The sequence below is a fragment of the Epinephelus fuscoguttatus genome, linkage group LG4 (assembly GCF_011397635.1).
Source record: "Epinephelus fuscoguttatus linkage group LG4, E.fuscoguttatus.final_Chr_v1".
Taxonomy (NCBI): domain Eukaryota; kingdom Metazoa; phylum Chordata; class Actinopteri; order Perciformes; family Serranidae; genus Epinephelus; species Epinephelus fuscoguttatus.
In genome coordinates, this window is record NC_064755.1 from 611656 (window position 1) to 627686 (window position 16031).

At 39.1% G+C, this 16031-nt stretch overlaps 1 protein-coding gene across 8 annotated transcripts in view; it reads right to left on the bottom strand.

Moving 5' to 3' along the window:
* The window catches only part of LOC125887522 (cytosolic carboxypeptidase 4), a 668935-nt gene that overhangs the window by 582784 nt on the left and 70120 nt on the right, over positions 1-16031 (bottom strand). The window lies entirely within an intron of this gene.

Consider the following 16031-nt stretch of genomic DNA (forward strand, 5'->3'; position numbering starts at 1 on the left):
TCTGTGCAAGTTTGAAGTCGATTGGATAAGCGGTGTATGAGAAGAAGATTTTTTAGGAAAGGCAGTTTTAAGGCAAAATCTTACTTTGAAAGGGCAAATATCTCACTTCCTGTTGGATTTAGGTCAGGGGTGTCAGCGCGTGATTTTTAGGTCTTGAGACGAACACGCCACTTTTGGTTTCATGTTTCTACAAAGTTCCTACAGGCCGTGGCGGCCATTTTTGTGTGCCTAGGTGGCGCTAGAGAGCCCATTTTGGCACTTTAGGGGTTAATGTCACCATTTTATAAAATTTTTCACCGGTTCTGATGTGCGTGCCAATTTTGGTGAGTTTTTGAGCATGTTTAGGGGGTCAAATTCCAGTTCAAAGAGGCGGCGGAAGAAAGAAAGAAATAATAATAATAAACAGAGCAAAAACAATAGTGTCCTCGCCTTCAGCGAGGACTGGTCAGTGAGAAAAAATGCGGCAAAAACTATAGGGAGGGTCCTCGCCTTTGGCGAAGACTTCTTTGTGAGTAGTCCACTACTGTTGGGCCCGGTCACTTGTAAACGCACGCGCAGCAAAAACAAGAGGGTCCTCGCCTTCGGCGAGGACTGCTCCTTGAGCAGTCCTCTGCCTCAGGGCTCGGTCCCTAATTAAAGCTGCAAGCAGCGTTGGGAGGGACCTCGGCCCCATGCCATCGTCCCCCAGCCCACAATCAATCAATCAATCACTCAATCAATGTCACAAATCACACTTTGCCACACACACACACACACACACACACACACACACACACACACACAAATACACACAGGCTTGTGTCTGTCAGAGTGAAGCCATTGTTATGCTAATTAATGACCATGTATTTAGGTGACAGGACAGGCACTTCAAGCTCAGTTTGACTAATGACTAATTATAAAAAAAATCAGCAGGAGGCATTTGACACCACAGCAGCAACACAACCACATACGTCACACTATCCAGGCACCGCTGTGATAGAAGTTAACCTGCAAGACAGTGGAACACAAAGGCTCTGGAGAAGAGGTCGAGTTACTGACATGCAGTACGGCAGAGTTAGTGACATGCAGAGAGGGAGAGAAGGGAGAGAGAGGAGAGAGGGGGGAGAAAGAGAGACAGAGAGAGAGAGGGGGGACAGGGAGTGGAGTGTTTGTGTGTGTGTGTGTGTGTGTGTGTGTGTGTGTGTGTGTGTGTGTGTGTGCGTGTGTAATTGTGTCACTAAAAATTGCAAATTATGACCTGCAGGTTGCTCTAAGGTGACATTATTTTTTTTCTCCATGTCTCTCTCTCTCTCTGTCTATCTCTCTCTCCCTGTCTTTCTCTCTCATACATACACCCACAATGAATATTTGGTATGTATACTACTGACATGCAGTACGGCAGACTTAGTGACATGCAGAGAGGGAGAGAAGGGAGAGAGAGGGGAGAGGGGGGAGAAAGAGAGACAGAGAGAGAGAGGGGGAACAGGGAGTGGAATGTGTGTGTGTATGTGTGTGTGTGTGTGTGTGTGTGCGTGAGTGAGTGTAATTGTGTCGCTAAAACTTGCAAATTATGAGCTGCAGGTTGCTTTAAGGTTACATTATTTTTTTTCTCCATGTCTCTCTCTCTCTCTCTCTCTCTCTCTCTCTCTATATATATATATATATATATCTCCCTGGGGATTGGGGATTATTTATTAATATTTCTGAGTGAGCAATAGTGCAGCATTTCAAATCTTTAAATTTACTACATTTGTAGCTGATATAATGTCACTGAATGCTGTTGACTCAAGATACAAATTCAATCAATCAATCAATCGATCAATCAATCAATCAATCAATCAATCAATCAATCAATCAATCAATGTCACACATGACAAATTGCCTCACAGGGCTTTACAGCATACAACATCCCTCTGTCTTCAGGAACCAATAAAGGTGGTGTGACTTTATATTTTGAACGTTGTATACTATCAGACATTAATATATACTTCCCCAATGTGGTACCACAATAGCCAGAATCATAAGTCAAACTCAATTTTAAAAACTGTAAAGGGTTCTTATGAAGGTGATGTGAGCGTATATTTTGCAATTTGTAGACATAAGCCATGTGACCTAATGAAACTTTGACATGTGCGATGATCAAACAACACACACACAAACACACACACAGACTTGTGTCTGTCAGAGTGAAGCCATTGTTATGCTAATCAATGACCATGTCATTAGGTGACTTCAAGCTCAGTTTGACTAATAACTAATGATAACAAAATCAGCAGGAGGCATTTCATACTACAACAGCAACACAACCTCACATGTCACCAGCCAGGCACCACTGTGATAGAAGTTAACCTGCTGCATATTTCTTTGTTACTCAGGACTGTCTTAAGTTACTGAATTTTTGCAGATCAGTCATTTCTTTGAGCATCACTTTTTGTCTTAACGTTCAAATATTACACTGCACAAATTCATCCTCAGCTCAAATCAAACCTCTGTCGTTTTTATATTTATTTGTTTTAATAAGACTGTGCACAAGGATCAGACTGTCAATCTGTCATAGCAGCTCTGAAATGTTTATTGCACATAATGTAGCTTACAACAACATTAATAAAAGTAATAATATTATAATTTTAATTCTGGCAATTATAGTACAATATGTAGAATTAATATCTGATTGTATACATATGTGACACGAATCATATGTGTCTAATAAAAGTAGGAGTATAACACACACAGGCATAGACGGCCGAGTTAGCGATATGCAGAGAGGGAGAGAAGGGAGAAAGACGACAGAGGGGGGAGAGAAAGAGAGAGAGATGGGGGGACAGGGAGGCAGAGAGAGAGTGTTTGCTGACATTTTGACATATCTCACATGTTTACATACTTCCTGTTTTTGGCAGAGGGAGTTACAGATTGCACTCAGTATACATAATGTTGTATGCATCAAAAAGACTACATTTAATTTTTCTGTCAATTACATCAAAAGAAAGGTGTTTGATGAGACTACTGTGTTGAATGTAACATTTCCTCAAAGATGTATATTCTTTCCTGATGTTTGTAACACTGTTACTGACTTGTACTTGAAATGAGGTGATTTACTGCAACCCTCCAGGTCAGTCTCTTGGGTTCAGAGACATAAAATTGATAAAATACATGGAAATACTTTTAAGGTCATTTTTAAAGTAATTTAAAACCTCATGTGTGTGTGACCACACATACACACTTCACTCTGACACACAGACTGTCAGAGTGAAGCCTTTGTTATGCTAATTAAGGACTGCATGCAGCTCAGACACAGAGCAGAATGGCTTGAAACTTTCTCAAACAAATCCTTCCAGATGCCAAACCGTGGGTCCCATCTTCAATCTGAAAACATCACCAGATAGATAAATTTGTTCTGAACGCAAACATATAAAGCTTGTATGTCTATGGCCTGAAAAATGTCACCTTAATCACAGGTTTACAGTGTGTTGGCCCTCATCTTTTCTTCCAGAGATCATCATGAGGAGTTGTGTCCTGCACCTTCTAACGCTTCTTAAATCCAAACCGTTCAAGTTATGACAAAGTCCTTCACAAGTAATGTTCAGCAGGGGTAGAGCTGTAATTTGTGCAAGTTTGAAGCAGTTATGATAAACGGTGTAGGAGCAAATAATTTTTGATTGACAGAATTTGTGAAAAACGCCATCTTACATTCAAAGACCGACAGCTCACTTCCTGTTGGAGTTAGGTCAGGGGTTGCAGCGCGACATTTGTAGGTCTTGATGAGACGAACGAGACAGTTTTGGTTTGGTCTTTCTAAGTGGTTCCTACCCGTCACACCAGGCATTTTAGTGTGTCTAGGTGGCACAACAAATCATCAGGAGGTTTTGGCGCACATCACCTGAAACGCGCCATAACATCCAAACCAGTCGAGGATTGAAAAAGTTACGCACAATAATTGATAAGGACACGTTGAACAATAATCTGTGCAAGTTTGAAGCCGATACGATAAACGGTGTTGGACTAGTTGATTTTTAAAGGAATTTCTTTTTTTTAGGAAAAATCTTACTTTGAAAGGAAATAGCTCACTTCCTGTTGGATTTAGGTCATAGGTGCGAGTCCGTGATTTGTAGGTCTTGATGAGACGAACACGGCTGTTTTGGTTTGATCTTCCTACGACGTTCCTACTGGCTGCAGCAGCCATTTTAGTGGTCTGAACTGTTAGGTGGCGCTAGAGAGCCCATTTTGGCACTTTTCAGATTAATTTTTTCATTTTATAAAATTTTTCGCCAGTCCTGACATGCGTGCAAATTTTGGTGAGTTTTGGAGCATGTTCAGGGGGTCAAATTCCAGTTCAAAGTGGCGTATAATGAAAGAAAGAAACAATAATAATAATTAAAGCTGCAAGCAGCGTTGGGAGGGACCTCGGCCCCCCGCCGTCGTCCCCCAGCTCAAGTTGCAGACCTAATCCATGTGACCTAATGAAACTTTGACATGTGCGATGATCAAACAACACACACACACAAACACAGACAGGCCTGTGTCTGTCAGAGTGAAGCCATTGTTATGCTAATTAATGACCATGTACTTAGGTGACAGCACAGGCACTTCAAGTTCAGTTTGACTAATGACTAATGATAACAGAATCAGCAGGACGCATTTGACACCACAGCAGCAACACAACCACACACACCACACTATCCAGGCACCGCTGTGATAGAAGTTAACCTGCAAGACAGTGGAACACAAAGGCTCTGGAGAAGAGGCCGAGTTACTGATATGCAGTACGGCAGTTAGTGACAAGCAGAGAGGGAGAGAAGGGAGAGAGAGGAGAGAGGGGGGAGAAAGAGAGACAGAGAGAGAGAGAGGGGGGAGAGGGAGTGGAGTGTTTGTGTGTGTGTGTGAGTGTTATTGTGTCGCTAAAATTTGCAAATTATGACCTGCAGGTTGCTCTAAGGTTACATTATTTTTTTTCTCCATGTCTCTCTCTCTCTCTCTCTCTGTCTCTCTCTCTGTCTATCTCTCTCTCTCTGTCTTTCTCTCTCATACATACACCCACAATGAATATTTGGTATGTATACTACTGACATGCAGCACGGCAGAGTTAGTGACATGCAGAGAGGGAGAGAAGGGAGAGAGAGGGGAGAGGGGGGAGAAAGAGAGACAGAGAGAGAGAGAGAGAGGGGGGACAGGGAGTGGAGTGTGTGTGTGTGTGTGTGTGTATGTGAGTGTAATTGTGTCGCTAAAATTTGCAAATTATGAACTGCAGGTTGCTTTAAGGTTACATTATTTTTTTTCTCCATGTCTCTCTCTCTCTCTCTCTCTCTACATATATATATATATATATATATATATATATATATATAATATATCTCCCTGTCTTTCTCTCTCATACATACACCCACAATGAATATTTGGTATGTATACTCTGACTAGGAGTTAAAAATCAAAAAAAAAAATTAATATTTTTATGGTTGTTTTTCAACAAAGACAAAAATAAGTCCTGAAGGGGAACATTGTATATTTTTATTGAAAAATTTAAAATGCCCCCAAAAATGATAATGCATCAAAATTGGTGTTGTTATTTATCATTCACATATCACAGACTGTGATAAATAAAATAAAAAAATCCATCCAACATTTATTATATAGTTAATCTTAATTCATGTTTTTTCATTAAAGTAACAGTGACTTCATGTAAATAAAATGGCAAATATATTGTGAAAATCCTCAAAAGGAATGAATATTAGATATGCATAATCTGAGAACAAGTTGCTTAAAAGATTTAAGCAAAAAAATGTAGAGAAATATGTTAATATTTAATATTTTTCTGTTGTTCACACCGTTCCGAAGGGGACAGGTGTGATTTTTTATAAGGGGGCCCGCAGGGTTAAAAATGCAAGTTTCTTATGAAGGTGGTGTGAGCTTATAATTTGAAACTTGTAGACACAAGCCATGTGACCTAATGAAACTTTGACATGTGTGATGATCAAACAACACATCCAAATTCATTTGAAATCATGTGACCTAGTGAAAGCTTGAGTGATGTGTACTGGCTGCTTTGAGGATCTAAGTGCAGCAAACAGACACAAATATATACTAAGACCTACAAATGTTGAATTAAAATCTGATTGTATACATATGTGACACTAATAATATGTGTATAATAACACTAGAAGTATGACACACACAGACAGACAGACATAGACGGCCGAGTTCTCAACATGCAGAGAGGGAGAGACGAGAGAAAGAGGACAGAGGGAGGAGAGAGAGAGAGAGAGAGAGAGAGAGAGAGAGAGAGAGAGAGAGAGAGAGGGGATAGGGTGTGTGTGTGTGTGTGTGTGTGTGTGTGTGTGTGTGTGTGTGTGTGTGTGTGTCTCTGTGTGTGTCTGTGTCTGTCTGTGTGTGCCATACTTCTACTGCTATTATAGACATATGATTATTGTCATATGTATACCATCAGATATTAATATATACTTCCCACATGTTGTACCACAATAGCCAGAATCATAAGTAAAACTCAATTTTAAAAACTGTAAAGGGTTCTTATGAAGGTGGTGTGAGCGTATATTTTGAAAGCTGTAGACATAAGCCATGTGACCTAATGAAACTTTGACATGTGTGATGATCAAACAACACATACATATTCACTTGAATTCATGTGACCTAGTGAAAGTTTGAGTGATGTGAACTGGCTGCTTTGAGGATCTAGGTGCAGCAATCACACACAAATATATACTAGTTAATGTCAGTGGAGAAAGTGAGCAGGACTACATATATTCCCATTCTTCATGAGTTAAAAGACTTTCACCAGGACATCTTGTATTTACAGGTTTTTGGTATCAGGCATTTCTTTCAGAGTTTTAGGAATGAGTTTGGTAAATGTTATACTGTCATGTCTGTGTGACCACACACACACACACACACACACACACACACACACACACACACACTTCACTCTGGTTTGCTATGTAAACATTATACTGCAAATATAACAATGCATAACTACAAACAAAATTTTAACACAATACCAGAACATTACCATGGAAAAATCATGAATTATAAAGGACAGTGAATAACAAAAGACAATGATTTTTACAAAGACTCATCAGTTATTAAACAAAATAGCTTGTAATTTTTCATATATCATTTCCTCAAAGAAATAGATTCTTTCCTATGATTGACTTGCACTTGAAATTATGTAATTTGCTCTAACCCTCCACGTCAATCACTTGAATTAAGAGAAATCAAATTAGTGCAAATAAATGGAAATACATTTATGGTTATTTTTACAATAATTTAAAACCTCTTCATCTGTTAAAAGCTTGGGTATACAACTAATGTATGCAATCATTGTCAAGCTCAATGTCACATGTAAAGGGTGCTTTTGAAGGTATTGTGAGCTTATATTTCGAAAATTCCTCACACATCACACTATCCAGGCACCGCTGTGATAGAAGTCAACCTGCGAGACACTGGAGCACAAAGGCTCTGGAGAAGAGGCCGAGTTACTGACATGCAGTATGGCTGAGTTAGTGACATGCAGTAACAGGACATGAGACAGAGAGATGGGGGGACAGGGAGGGAGAGAGAGTGTTTGCTGACATTTTGACATATCTCACATGTTTACATACTTCCTGTTTTTGGCAGAGGGAGTTACAGATTGCACTCAGTATACATAATGTTGTATGCATCAAAAAGACTACATTTAATTTTTCTGTCAATTACATAAAAAGAAAGGTGTTTGATGAGACTACTATGTTGTTGAATGTAACATTTCCTCAAAGATGTATATTCTTTCCTGATGTTTGTAACACTGTTACTGACTTGTACTTGAAATGAGGTGATTTACTGTAACCCTCCAGGTCAGTCTCTTGGTTTCAGAGATATAAATTGATAAAATACATGGAAATACTTTTAAGGTCATTTTTAAAGTAATTTAAAACCTCATGTGTGTGTGACCACACACATACACACTTCACTCTGACACACAGACTGTCAGAGTGAAGCCTTTGTTATGCTAATTAAGGACTGCATGCAGCTGACACACAGAGCAGAATGGCTTGAAACTTTCTCAAACAAATCCTTCCAGATGCCAAACCGTGGGTCCCATCTTCAATCTGAAAGCATCACCAGATAGATAAATTTGTTCTGAACGCAAACATATAAAGCTTGTATGTCTATGGCCTGAAAAATGTCACCTTAATCACAGGTTTACAGTGTGTTGGCCCTCATCTTTTCTTCCAGAGATCATCATGAGGAGTTGTGTCCTGCACCTTCTAACGCTTCTAAAATCCAAACCGTTCAAGTTATGACAAAGTCCTTCACAAGTAATGTTCAGCAGGGGTAGAGCTGTAATTTGTGCAAGTTTGAAGCAGTTATGATAAACGGTGTAGGAGCAAATAATTTTTGATCGACAGAATTTGTGAAAAAAGCCATCTTACATTCAAAGACCGACAGCTCACTTCCTGTTGGAGTTAGGTCAGGGGTTGCAGCGCGACATTTGTAGGTCTTTATGAGACGAACGAGACAGTTTTGGTTTGGTCTTTCTAAGTGGTTCCTACCCGTCACAGCGGGCATTTTCGTGGGTCCAGGTGGCACAACAAATCCTCAGGAGGGTTGGGAGCACATCACCTGTAACACGCCATTATATCCAAACCATTTGAGGACTGAAAAAGTTACGCACAATAATTGATAAGGACACGTTGAAGAATAATCTGTGCGAGTCTGAAGCCGATACGATAAACGGTGTAGGAGGAGATGTTTTTTAAAGGAATTTCTTTTTTTTCGGAAAAATCTTACTTTGAAAGGAAATAGCTCACTTCCTGTTGGATTTAGGTCAAAGGTGCGAGTGCGTGATTTGTAGGTCTTGATGAGACGAACACGGCTGTTTTGGTTTGATCTTCCTACGACGTTCCTGCTGGCTGCAGCGGCCATTTTAGTGGTCCAGACTGATAGGTGGCGCTAGAGAGCCCATTTTGGCACTTTTCAGATTAATTTTTTCATGTTATAAAATTTTTCGCCAGTCCTGACATGCGTGCCAATTTTGGTGAGTTTTTGAGCATGTTTAGGGGGTCAAATTCCAGTTGAAAGTCGCGTACGCTGAAAGAAAGAAAGAAACAATAATAATAATAATAATAATAATAATAATAAACACTACAAGAACAAGAGGGTCCTCGCCCTTTCAGGCCGAGGTCCCTAATAATAAAAAACCTTACAAGAACAATAGGGTCCTCGCCCTTCAGCCGAGGTCCCTAATAATAATAAACCTTACAAGAACAATAGGGTCCTCGCCCTTCAGCCGAGGTCCCTAATTAAAGCTGCAAGCAGCGTTGGGAGGGACCTCGGCCCCCCGCCGTCGTCCCCCAGCTCAAGTTGCAGACGTAAGCCATGTGACCTAATGAAACTTTGACATGTGCGATGATCAAACAACACACACACACAAACACACACAGGCCTGTGTCTGTCAGAGTGAAGCCATTGTTATGCTAATTAATGACCACGTACTTAGGTGACAGCACAGGCACTTCAAGTTCAGTTTGACGAATGACTAATGATAACAGAATCAGCAGGATGCATTTGACACCACAGCAGCAACACAACCACACACACCACACTATCCAGGCACCGCTGTGATAGAAATTAACCTGCAAGACAGTGGAACACAAAGGCTCTGGAGAAGAGGTCGAGTTACTGATATGCAGTACGGCAGTTAGTGACAAGCAGAGAGGGAGAGAAGGGAGAGAGAGGAGAGAGGGGGGAGAAAGAGAGACAGAGAGAGAGAAGGGGGAGAGGGAGTGGAGTGTTTGTGTGTGTGTGAGTGTTATTGTGTCGCTAAAATTTGCAAATTATGAGCTGCAGGTTGCTCTAAGGTTACATTATTTTTTTTCTCCATGTCTCTCTGTCTCTCTCTCTCTCTCTCTGTCTATCTCTCTCTCCCTGTCTTTCTCTCTCATACATACACCCACAATGAATATTTGGTATGTATACTCTGACTAGGAGTTAAAAATCAAAAAAAAAACAAAATTATATTTTTATGGTTGTTTTTCAACAAAGACAAAAAAAAGTCCTGAAGGGAACAGTGTCTATTTTTTATTGAAAAATAGAAACTGCCCCCAAAAATGATAATGCATCAAAATTGGTGTTGTTATTTATCATTCACATATCACAGACTGTGGTAAATAAAATAAAAAAATCCATCCAACATTTATTATATAGTTAATTTTAATTCATGTTTTTTTTTCATTAAAGTAACAGTGACTTCATGTAAATAAAATGGCAAATAAATTGTGAAAATCCTCAAAAGGAATGAATATTTGATATGCATAATCTGAGTACAACTTGGTTAAAAGATTTAAGCAAAAAAATGTAGAGAAATATATTAATATTTAATATTTTTTAGTTGTCCACACCGTTCCAAAGGGGACAGGTGTGATTTTTTATAAGATGTCCCGCAGGGTTAAAAATGCAAGGTTCTTATGAAGGTGGTGTGAGCTCATAATTTGAAACTTGTAGACACAAGCCATGTGACCTAATGAAACTTTGACATGTGTGATGATCAAACAACACATCCATATTCATTTGAAATCATGTGACCTAGTGAAAGCTTGAGTGATGTGTACTGGCTGCTTTGAGGATCTAAGTGCAGCAAACAGACACAAATATATACTAAGACCTACAAATGTTGAATTAAAATCTGATTGTATACATATGTGACACTAATAATATGTGTATAATAACACTAGAAGTATGACACACACAGACAGACAGACATAGACGGCCCAGTTCTCAACATGCAGAGAGGGAGAGACGAGAGAAAGAGGACAGAGGGAGGAGAGAGAGAGAGAGAGAGAGAGAGAGAGGGGGGATAAGGAGTGGAGTGTGTGTGTGTGAGTGTGTGTGTTTGTCTGTGTGTGTCTGTGTGTGCCATACTTCTACTGTTATTATACACATATGATTATTGTCACATATGTATACTATCAGATATTAATACATACTTCCCACATGTTGTACCACAATAGCCAGAATCATAAGTCAAACTCAGTTTTAAAAACTGTAAAGGGTTCTTATGAAGGTGGTGTGAGCGTATATTTTGCAATTTGTAGACATAAGCCATGTGACCTAATGAAACTTTGACAGTTTGTGATAGAAGTTAACCTGCAAGACAGTGGAGCACAAAGGCTCTGGAGAAGAGGCCAAGTTACTGACATGCAGTAACAGGACATGAGAGAGAGAGAGAGAGAGAGATGGAGGGACAGGGAGGGAGAGAGAGAGAGTTTGCTGACATATTGACATATCTCACGTTCACATACTTCCTGTTTGTGGCAGACAAAGTTACAGATTGCACGAAGTATACATAATGTTGTATGCATCAAATACACAGCATTTAATTTTTCTGTCAATTACATCAAAAGAAAGTGTTTGATGAGACTACTGTGTTGTTGAATGTAACATTTCCTCAAAGATGTATATTCTTTCCTGATGTTTGTAACACTGTTACTGACTTGTACTTGAAATGAGGTGATTTACTGCAACCCTCCAGGTCAGTCTCTTGGGTTCAGAGACATAAAATTGATAAAATACATGGAAATACTTTTAAGGTCATTTTTAAAGTAATTTAAAACCTCATGTGTGTGTGACCACACACATACACACTTCACTCTGACACACAGACTGTCAGAGTGAAGCCTTTGTTATGCTAATTAAGGACTGCATGCAGCTCAGACACAGAGCAGAATGGCTTGAAACTTTCTCAAACAAATCCTTCCAGATGCCAAACCGTGGGTCCCATCTTCAATCTGAAAACATCACCAGATAGATAAATTTGTTCTGAACGCAAAAATATAAAGCTTGTATGTCTATGGACTGAAAAATGTCACCTTAATCACAGGTTTACAGTGTGTTGGGAGGGAGAGAAGGGAGAAAGAGGACAGAGGGGGGAGAGAGAGAGAGAGAGAGAGAGAGAGAGAGAGAGAGAGAACAGGGAGTGGAGTGTGTGTCTGTCTGTGTCTGTCTGTGTGTGCCATACTTCTACTGCTATTGTAGACATATGATTATTGTCATATGTATACCATCAGATATTAATATATACTTCCCACATGTTGTACCACAATAGCCAGAATCATAAGTCAAACTCAGTTTTAAAAACTGTAAAGGGTTCTTATGAAGGTGGTGTGAGCATATACTTTGCAATTTGTAGACATAAGCCATGTGACCTAATGAAACGTTGACATGTGTGATGATCAAATCAAACCTCTGTCGTTTTTATATTTATTTGTTTTAATAACACTGTGCACAAGGACCAGACTGTCAGTCTGTCAGATCAGCTCTGAAATGTTTAATGCTCATAATATGTAGGTCTTATTGTTTACATTTTAAAAATCTTTATGACGCTTCAAAGACGTACTATCAATGACTAATAATCTCTATCAATGATGTTATTAGTCACACTGATGGAACATAATTCCTATAGCCTAATATTGCAAATTATTTGTTAATATTTCTGAGTGAGCAATGGTGCAACATTGCAGAGTCTTTAAATTTACTACATCTGTAACTGAAATACTGTCACTGAATGCTGTTGAGTCAAGAAACAAATATCGATCAATCAATCAATCAATATCACACAAATCACAATTTGCCTCACAGGGCTTTACAGCATACAACATCCTCTATCCTCAGGACCCCATGAGACAGAAGGGAGACAGAGAGAGATGCAGGAGAGATGATCATGACAGTAGCTTACAACAACATTAATGAAAGCAATAATATTAAAATTATAATTCTAGCAATTGTGGTACAATATGTTGAATTAATATCTGATAGTATACATATGTGACAATAATCATATGTGTATAATAACAGTAGAAGTATAACACACACATACATAGATGACCGTGTTAGACAAGCAGAGAGGGAGACAATGGAGAACGAGGACAGAGGGGGGAGAGAGAGAGACAGAGAGAGAGGGGGGGGTGCAGGGAGTGGAGTGTGTGTACAATATGTTGAATTAATATCTGATTGTATACATATGTGACACTAATCATATGTGTATAATAAAAGGGAGTGGAGTGTGTGTGTGTGGGTGTCTGTCTGTCTGTGTGTCTCTGTGTGTCCGTGTCTGTCTGTGTGTGCCATAATTCTACTGTTATTATACACATATGATTATTGTCACATAAGTATGACAAAGTTTTAGGAATGAGTTTGGTAAATGTTATACTGTCATGTCTGTGTGACCACACACACTTCACTCTGACAGTGTGTCAGAGTGAAGCCTTTGTTATGCTAATTAAGGACTGCATGCAGCTCAGACACAGAGCAGAATGGCTTGAAACTTTCTCAAACAAATCCTTCCAGATGCCAAACCGTGGGTCCCATCTTAAATCTGAAAGCATCACCAGATAGATAAATTTGTTCTGAACGCAAACATATAAAGCTTGTATGTCTATGGACTGAAAAATGTCACCTTAATCACAAGTTTACAGTGTGTTGGTCCTCATCTTTTCTTCCAGAGATCATCATGAGGAGTTGTGTCCTGCACCTTCTAACGCTTCTAAAATCCAAACCGTTCAAGTTATGACAACGTCCTTCACAAGTAATGTTCAGCAGGGGTAGAGCTGTAATTTGTGCAAGTTTGAAGCAGTTATGATAAACGGTGTAGGAGCAAATAATTTTTGATCGACAGAATTTGTCAAAACGCCATCTTACATTCAAAGACCGACAGCTCACTTCCTGTTGGAGTTAGGTCAGGGGTTGCAGTGCGACATTTGTAGGTCTTGATGAGACGAACGAGACAGTTTTGGTTTGGTCTTTCTAAGTGGTTCCTACCCGTCACACCGGGCATTTTAGTGTGTCTAGGTGGCACAACAAATCATCAGGAGGTTTTGGCGCACATCACCTGAAACGCGCCATAACATCCAAACCAGTCGAGGATTGAAAAAGTTACGCACAATAATTGATAAGGACACGTTGAACAATAATCTGTGCAAGTTTGAAGCCGATACGATAAACGGTGTTGGACTAGTTGATTTTTAAAGGAATTTTTTTTTTTGAGGAAAACTCTTATTTTGAAAGGGAAATAGCTCACTTCCTGTTGGAGTTAGGTCATGGGTGCGAGCGCGTGATTTGTAGGTCTTGATGAGACGAACGAGGCTGTTTTGGTTTGATCTTCCTACGACGTTCCTACTGGCTACAGCGGCCATTTTTGTGTTTCTAGGTGGCGCTAGAGAGCCCAATTTGGCACTTTTCAGATTAATTTCATCAGTTTATAAAATTTTTCGCCAGTCCTGACATGCGTGCCAATTTTGGTGAGTTTTCGAGCATGTTTAGGGGGTCAAATTCCAGTTGAAAGTCGCGTACGCTGAAAGAAAGAAAGAAACAATAATAATAATAATAATAATAATAATAATAATAATAAACACTACAAGAACAAGAGGGTCCTCGCCCTTCAGCCGAGGTCCCTAATAAGAATAATAAACACTACAAGAACAATAGGGTCCTCGCCCTTTCAGGGACCGAGGTCCCTAATTAAAGCTGCAAGCAGCGTTGGGAGGGACCTCGGCCCCCCGCCGTCGTCCCCCCACGCCGTCATCCCCCAGCTCAAGTTGTGTACATAAGCCATGTGATCTAATGAAACTTTGACGTGTGTGATGATCAAACAACACTTCCATATTCAATTGAAATCATGTGACCTAGTGAAAGCTTGAGTGATATGTACCGGCTGTTGAGAGGGTCTAAGTGCAGCAAACAGAAACAAATATATACTAAGACCTACAAATGTTGAATTAATATCTGATTGTATACATATGTGACACTAATCATATGTGTATTATAACAGTAGAAGTATGACACACACAGACACAGACGGCCAAGTTAACGACATGCAGAGAGGGAGAGAAGGGAGAAAGAGGACAGAGGGGGGAGAAAGAGAGACAGAGAGAGAGATAGAGGGGGGGCAGGGAGTGGAGTGTGTGTGTGTGTGTGTGTTTGTAATTGTGTCGCTAAAAACTGCAAATTATGAGTTGCAGGTTGCTTTAAGGTTACATTATTTTTTTTCTCCATGTCTCTCTCTCTCTCTCTCTCTACATATATATATATATATATATATATATATATATATATATATATATATATATATATATATATATATATATAATATAATATATCCCTGTCTTTCTCTCTCATACATACACCCACAATGAATATTTGGTATGTATACTCTGACTAGGAGTTAAAAATCAAAAAAAAAAAAAATTAATATTTTTATGGTTGTTTTTCAACAAAGACAAAAAAAAGTCCTGAAGGGGAACAGTGTCTGTCTATTGAAAAATAGAAACTGCCCCCAAAAATGATAATGCATCAAAATTGGTGTTGTTATTTATCATTCACATATCACAGACTGTGATAAATAAAATAAAAAGATCCATCCAACATTTATTATATAGTTAATCTTAATTCATGTTTTTTTTCATTAAAGTAACACTGACTACATGTAAATAAAATGGCAAATAAATTGTGAAAATCCTCAAAAGGAATGAATATTTGATATGCATAATCTGAGTACAACTTGGTTAAAAGATTTAAGCAAAAAAAATGTAGAGAAATATATTAATATTTAATATTTTTTAGTTGTTCACACCGTCCCGAAGGGGACAGGTGTGATTTTTTTATAAGGGGGCCCGCAGGGTTAAACTCTCTTATGAAGGTGGTGTGAGCTTATATTTTGAAAGTTGTAGACATAAGCCATGTGACCTAATGAAACTTTGACATGTGTGATGATCAAACAACACATCCTTATTAATTTGAAATCATGTGACCTAGTGAAAGCGTGAGTGATGTGTACTGGGTGCTGTGAGGATATAAGTGCAGCAAGCAGACACAAACATATACTAGTTAATGTCAGTGGAGAAACTGAGCAGGACTACATGTATTCCAATTCTTAATGAGTTAAAAGAGTTTCACCAGGACATCTTGTATTTACAGGTTTTTGGTATCAGGCATTTCTTTTTCAGTTTTAGGAATGAGCACCATGAGCTGGACAGTTTGGTGAATGTTATACTGTCATGTGTGTGTGACCA